Consider the following 7,561-nt stretch of genomic DNA (forward strand, 5'->3'; position numbering starts at 1 on the left):
TAATAAGTTACTCCTTAGCAAGTTCAAATTGAATCCAAGGACAAAACACGGGAGCCCAAATGCAGCCTTGAATTTTACCCACGTGAATTTAGAAATCCATCCCAAGGATAGCTTTGATGCATTGAACACTAATGACTGAAGACTAAACCAACTGTAGGATAGAATCAAGGATATTTTACATGAAGAAAACATAAGTTCATTTAAAAAGACATTAAAACAAGAAAATACTAATGTGGATGTCAGAAGAGACCCTGAAACTTGCTTTTGAATTGTTGTTTTTGTTGTTATGTGCCGTTAAGTCGCTTGTGACTCATAGTGACCCTATGCACAACAGCCCTAAACTCTGCTCTGTCCTGTGCCAATCGCACCATCTCAGATACACCCATCCCGATTACCCCAGTCACTGAATCAATCCACCTCATAGAGGGTTTTCCCCTCCTGCGCTGTCCCTCCACCCTCCCAAGCATGATGTCCCTCTCCAAGGACCGGTCCCTCCTTACAACCTGTCCAAAGTATGTTAGATGGAGCTTCACAATCCTTGCCTCTAAGGAGCTCCCGGTTTAATCCTTTCCAGGATAAATCTGTTTTCCTAGCAGTCCATGGTACCCTCAATACTCTTCTCCAGCACCACAGCTCAAAGGCATCAATTCTCCTTCCATCCTCCTTAGTCATTGACCAACTCTCTGATGCATAACAAGTGATAGCAAAGACCACGGCCTGTATCAGATGCACCTTAGTCTCCAGAGAGACACTATTGCTCTTCAGTACTTTGTAGAGGTCCCTAATAGCAGACTTTCCCATGGCAATGCACCTTTTAATTTCCTGGCTACTGGTGCCAAGAGTGTTGCTGTGGATCCAAGTAAACTAAATCTGTGAACAATCTCAATCTCTTCACCATCCATCCTGATGCTGCCAATTGGCCCAGTGGTAAGAATCTTTGTCTTCTTGACATTGAGCCTCAATCTATACTGGAGGCTGCAGTCCTTGACCCTCTGCAGCAAGCGCTTCAGGTCCTCCTCAGTTTCGGCAAGCAGGGTTGTGTCATCTGCATATCGCAGATTGTTGATACAGGAGGAGATTGTCCCTCCTTCTTCAGCAGAGCATCTGGTGGATTCGAACCTCACATCTCTGGGATTACAGTGCAGCGTCTTGCCACTAGGCCACCAGAGCTAGCCTATACTTTCTTTTTAAACTTCACATGAAATAGGATTATAAGTCCAATTTTTTAAAATTCCTCTTTTCTTTTTTAAAAAAAATAAATAAATAAGTAAAGTAGTACTTCTTAATTTGAAGTAATAATCAAATAAAAAGGTAAAGAGAAATTTAAAAATCTCACATCCAAAAAGAAATCCAACATTAACATTTCCATGTGGCCATCATTCCCCCCAGCCCCTGCCCCTGATATATAACAATTTGGCTAGGCCATAATTATCAGTAGTTTGGGAGTTATGCAATGATGTAATGGGGTAGTTGTGTAATGATGTAACCATCCCCCCGATCTAATATGCCAATCAGTTATAAGGGAATTAGAGCAAGTCACGAGTCTGACTTTTCCTTGCGTTAAGGCCTACAACATTTCTATATTATAAGAAATAAAAGGACAGAGAAGCATGCCAACTATGAAGACTCAAGATCCCTGCCCTATGGACCTTGTAGACCCAGGAGAAATATCTATGTCAAGACACATGGAGATTTCAAAGGGAGAGAGACAAGAACTTTCCTCAAGAGGTGACAGAGAAAGAAATCCTTCCCCGAGAGCCAATAGCCTAACCTTGGACTTTTAGCTTCCAAAACTGTGAAAGAATAATTGTTTGGGAAATCCACCCACCTATGATATTTTTAATAGCGTCATTAAATAACTAAGACATTATCTTACACTTTTATACACTCTATGTTAAGCTTTCCATGCACATTGTTTCAGTTTTTGCTGAGAAAAAGCCCATATGGATGATAATTATTGCCCAGTTACAAAAGAATGAGAAATCTGAGCCTCAGGCTGGTTTACAGCAGGATTTAGGATCCTGCATGTTCTCCCAGGTCAGTTATCCTGCCCTGGACTGTGCTCCTTTACTTCTTCCCTCCCCTTGTCGGACCTCATCTGGACTACAAGGAAAAGTCAGGGACCTTTTCCTAGAAGGAAGCAAAATGGTTAAATACTGGGCTACTAACTGAAAAGCTGCCAATTCAAACCCATTTAGTGCCTGCACAGAAGAAACACCTGGTGATAGACTTTCATAGAGATTACAGCCTAGAGTTCACAGCCAAGAAAACGCTATGGTTATGGGCAATGTTACTCTGTCACCTGAGGTTTCCAGGAGCCAGAGTAAGTCAAGATCACATACACAGATTTCCTAGAACCTCCTTTCCCCGTTTGGCTCCAGGATAGCATGTATAAAATCAAAGCCACAGAGTGAGCTTTGGACAGAGGGGCCCTTCGTTTTCTGGAAGCAGTTCCAGACAGATGTTTTCTGTTTAGAAACTGAAACATAAGTGACACTATGCCTAGCACATTGTTCAGTAGATCTTTGCCTTTTGACCCATTCCAAAGGTGCGTCCTGGGCTAATAGCTGTAGCTCATCCTAAAACATCAACAGAGATGGAGACAAAGGAGTGACTAGAACAGATAAACGTGGGAAGGAAGGTCAGACTCTCTCTAACGCTGTAACACTACAGCCGAGCTCTAACACTCACTAAGAACCTACTATTGTAGGCAGGGTCTGAAAGGGAACTTCATATATATTATTTCATTTGTTCCTAGTAACTACATAAGGTAGGCAATATAATCCTGTTTTATAGATGGAAAAACTCTGAGTATATGCAATTAATCCAAAGCCCTTCAACTAATAAATGTCAGAGTCATGCACTTTCGGCCTCAGGAAGCTGACTTCACAGAGAAAGGCTTGATAGAGTGATAAGGTGAAATTTCAGGGGGAAATGATATGCATGGGGAAAAACGGAGGGGGAAATGTATAAAGGAAAGAATTTAAACTTGATTAAGAGGGTTTTTTTATTGATAAAGTATTTTAAGTAAGCATCTACAGTTTGGAAGCAGGAGTGGCATCCACTTCCTAAACAACATGCCTCCGAAAACTCTATGAACGTCTATAAGTGTCAACAGTTGTAGAGGGGCTTCAGGCCTTTTGTTCATCGGGCCGCTATGAGTCGTGTTTGACCTGGAGCCAGTCAACAACATCTACAGTTAGCACCAGAGCAATACGAACTAGGCACGTGGTCACAGAATTCTTAACTCATAAAATACACATTATGCCAACAGTGTGTACTTTTGTGTGTATGTCCATATAAGTGCCTAAATGTTCACCTCTCTAATGGTAAATCAATCCTTTCTGAAAGTTAGTCTTGAGTATGAGCAAGAGGAATTGATATGTTTGCTGCTGCTGTTGTTGTTTTTAGGTGTCATCAAGTTGACTCTGTCAACTCGTAGTGATTAGATATACCAAAGAAATAGTAAGGTACTAATACAGAAACAACCCACTGCTAACCAGTCAGCTCAGATCCATCGTGACCCTCCATGGGAATTCCTAGGCTATAAATCTTTGTGGGAACAGACTTTCCATCTTTCTAGCGTGGAATGACTGGTAAATCTGAATGGCTCACTTTCAGAGCATGTAATACTATGCTAGCAGAGCTCCTTCATTGAAGAAAAGAGTAAGTTTAATGCTGTATGTTTTAAGGCTTATGCGTTCCTAAATAGAGGGCTCTGGTGGCCCAGTCTATAAGGAGCAGCACTGTTAACCCAGAGTTGGTACTTTCCTGGTGGCTCAAATCCACCAATAGCTCCGTGGGAAAAGAGGATCAATCTCTTTCTATACAATTCACAGCTTAGGAAGCCCAACAGAATGTCAGCTATGAATCAGTTCCAGGTTGACAGGCATAAGAAAGAGAGAGGACTTTCTTCCCAAATAGTCCTCACTTTTAAGTATGTATATGTGAAAACCAATATTTTACCATGCCCATTTTTGTATATTTGTAATAATTTGGGGTTTTGGCCTATAAAATTTGCTACTTCTCATCAGTTGTTGCCTCATCATTTACTGTATCCTACCTGTGGCTAACTCTGAGAGGAATGGGAATCCCAGATTTGCTTATGTAAAATCTATACTTGGTCCAGGCAGCTGTCATCAGAACAGAATAAGAAAACACTGCATGATTCAAAATTGGGAAGGGTATATCCCAGAGATGTGTCCTGTCTCCATACCTTTTCAATCTATATGCAAAATAGTTCATCCAGGAGGCTGGGCTGTATGATGAGGAATGTGGCATCAGGATTGGAGGAAGACTCATCAACAACCTGCATTATACAGATTACACAACCCTGCTTGCTGAAACTGAGAAGTACTTGAAGCACTTGCTGCAGAAGGTCAAGGACTGCAGTCTTCAATATGGGTTGAAGCTCAACATCAAGAAAACAAAGATTCTCATTGCTGAGCCGATTGGCAGCAACATGATAGATGGTTTAAAGATTGGGCTTGTTAACAGCATTAGTTTGCTTGGTTCCATAATCAACACTTTTGGTGCCAGTGGCCAGGAAAACAAAAGATGAATTGCATTGCCAAAGTCAGCTGTCAGGAACGTCTCCAGAGCACTCAAGAGCCACGATGTCAGTCTGGAGACCAGTGCACCTGATCCAGTCCATGGTCTTCGCTATTACTTGCTATGCATCAGAAAGCTAAATAACGACAAGAAATGATAGAAGGAGAATTGACACCTTTGAGCTGTGGTACTGAAGAAGAGTATTGAATATAACATGAACTGCTAGGAGAACAAACAAATTTGTTCTGGAGAGGGTGAATCCAGGGTGTTCCTGGGAGGCACATAAAAGTGTTTCATCTGACATAGTTTGGGTATGTTGCAAGGAGTCCAGTCCTTGGAACATGACATCATGCTTGGGAGAGTGGAGGGACAGCATAAGAGATGAAGACCCTCAATGAGATGGATTGCCGCAGAGACTAGGGTAATGGAGATGGGTGTGTCAAAGACAATAAGGTTGACTCAGGATGGAGCAGAGTTCAGAACTGTTATACCTAAGGTTGCTATGAATCACAGATGACTTGACGGCACATAACAACCACCTGTATAACATGCTTGCTAGTCCATTGTTTTACATAAAGACCTTAAGGCAGCAATGTCAAATCTCTGCCAATGCATTGACTCAGTCTTCTAATACAGGAGATGAGTAAATTAATGTTGATAGGTGTGAAAAGACTGATTTTAAAAGTCTCTATAGCTAATACCCTAAAGACACAGAGGGAGGTGAACTTCAATATGTAATATGTTGGCAGTGAATACTTTTGTATACATGTCAATATAAGTACCTGCATGTTCATCAGCTATAATGGGTGTTTTCCTTTTTTTCTTTCTCTGTGTTCTTACGTGAGGGGCTTTTTTTTTTCCTTTTCAGATTCCATTTATCTTTTTCATACTTCTTTTCCTTTTAACTGATCATAGTATACTGTAGTTGTTGTAGTTAGATGAGTTCCAGTTGACTGCAACTTTAGTGACCCTATGAACAATAGATTGCAATTTTGTCCTGTGCTGCATTATCCATATGATCCCTGTCATGCTCAAGCCCATAGGTACTAGTTACTATGCCGCTCGTCTCGAGGATGATCATCCTCTTTTTTCATTGGCCCTCTACCTTTCACAGCATGATATCCTTTTCCAAGGGCTGGTTCCTCCTGAAAATATACCCAAAGCAAGTGATACAAAGATCTTCCATCTGTACCTCTAAGGGGCACTCTAGTTGTACTTCTATCAAGACAGATTTGCTTGTTCTTTCAGCAGTCAATGGGATATTTAGTACCATTTACCAACACCATAATTCAAAGGTATCAATTATTCTTCTGTCATCCTTATTGACTGCCCAACTTTCAGGTGCATACAAAGCAATTGAAAATACCATGGCTTGGATCTGGTGCACCTTAATCTTTAAACTGACATCATTACTCTTTAGAACTTTGGAGAAGTCCTTCAGAGCAGAGTTTCCCAGTGCAACACATCTTTTGATTCCATGACTGCTTTTACCATGAGTGTTAACTGTGGATCCAAGTTAAACAAAACCATTCACAATTTCAATTATTTGTTCTGCTTATTGGTCCAGTGGTGAGGATATTTGTTTTCTCTTCCCACCTCCACCCACCAACCTGTTTAACTCTGTAGCTTATATCCTACCCATCCTCACCCCTCCACTACCACAGCTTCCCTCCTTGAGCTCCCATGCATGTTTTACTAGTTATCCTTCTATTTTCATATTAATGGTTTTATGCAATATTTATCCTTATGAGACTGAGTTAGTTTACTCAGCATAATGCTCTTCAGTCTCTCCTAACATATGTAGTATTTTTCTTGATGTTGAGATATAACACATAAAGTTATGGGGGAAAGAAAAGACAAAAATAGATGTTAGAAGAAACTCTGAAACTTGCACTGGACCAAAAAGCAAAACAAAACAAAAAACAAGAGGAATGAATGTTGAAGTAAGATAGCTCAAGAAGACAAATCATAGTAGTATAATGTAATGTGAAAGGAGCTAGATTTAGAAAAGCCTAAATGAAGAACATGCTCTGCATTTCTCAAACTAAAAGAACTGAAAAGTAAATTTAAGCCTCAAATGGCAATACTGAAGGATTTTATTGGCAAAACTTTGAATGATGCAGGAAGCATCAAAAGAAGATGGAAGGAATAAAGTCATTGTACCAAAAAGAATTGGTCAACATTGAACCATATCAGGAAATAGCATATCACCAAGAACCAATAGTACTGAAGGAGGAAGTCCAAACTGCCCTGAATATAAGATTCTAGGGACTGATGGAACAGTAACTAAGGTTAAAAACAGGTGCATCTAAAAAACAGATGCAATCCTTAAAGTGCTCATCAGTCACTACCAAGAAATATGAAAAATGGGTACCTGCTCAACTGACTGAAAGTAGTTCATATTTGCCTCCCTTTTCAAAAAAGTTGATCCAAAAAAATGTGCAAATTGTCAAGCAATATCATTATTATCACATATTATAACATGCAAGCAAATATTGCTGAAGATTATTTTAAAATGGCTGGAACAGTACATTGATAAGGAACTGCCACGAAAGCAAGCTGGATTCAGAAGAGTTTGTGATGTGAGGGATATCATTGTTGATGTCAGATGGATCTTAGCTCAAAGCACAGGATAGCATAAATATTTTTTGTACTTTATTGATTATGAAAAGTATTTGACTGTGTGGATCTTAACAAGTTATGGCTAACATTAAGAAAGATGGGAATCCTAGAACATATAGTTGTTTTTTATGGGAAGCCTATCTATACATAGGAATACTGTATAGTTTAAAATCAGGAAAGGTATGTATTAGGGCTGTAATCTTTCTCCATCTATGTTCAGTCGATATACTGAGCAAATCATTTTAGAATATGGACTATATGAAGGAAATATGGCATCAGGATTGGAGGAATACTTATCAACCTGCACTATGCAGATGACACAACCTTGCTTGCAGAAAATGATGAAGACTTGAAATGCTGTAGAAGATCAAAGACTACAGTTTTCAAT

Source organism: Elephantulus edwardii, unplaced genomic scaffold, assembly GCF_000299155.1.
Source record: "Elephantulus edwardii isolate Elephantulus edwardi_28Jun2011 unplaced genomic scaffold, EleEdw1.0 scaffold00332, whole genome shotgun sequence".
NCBI lineage: Eukaryota > Metazoa > Chordata > Mammalia > Macroscelidea > Macroscelididae > Elephantulus > Elephantulus edwardii.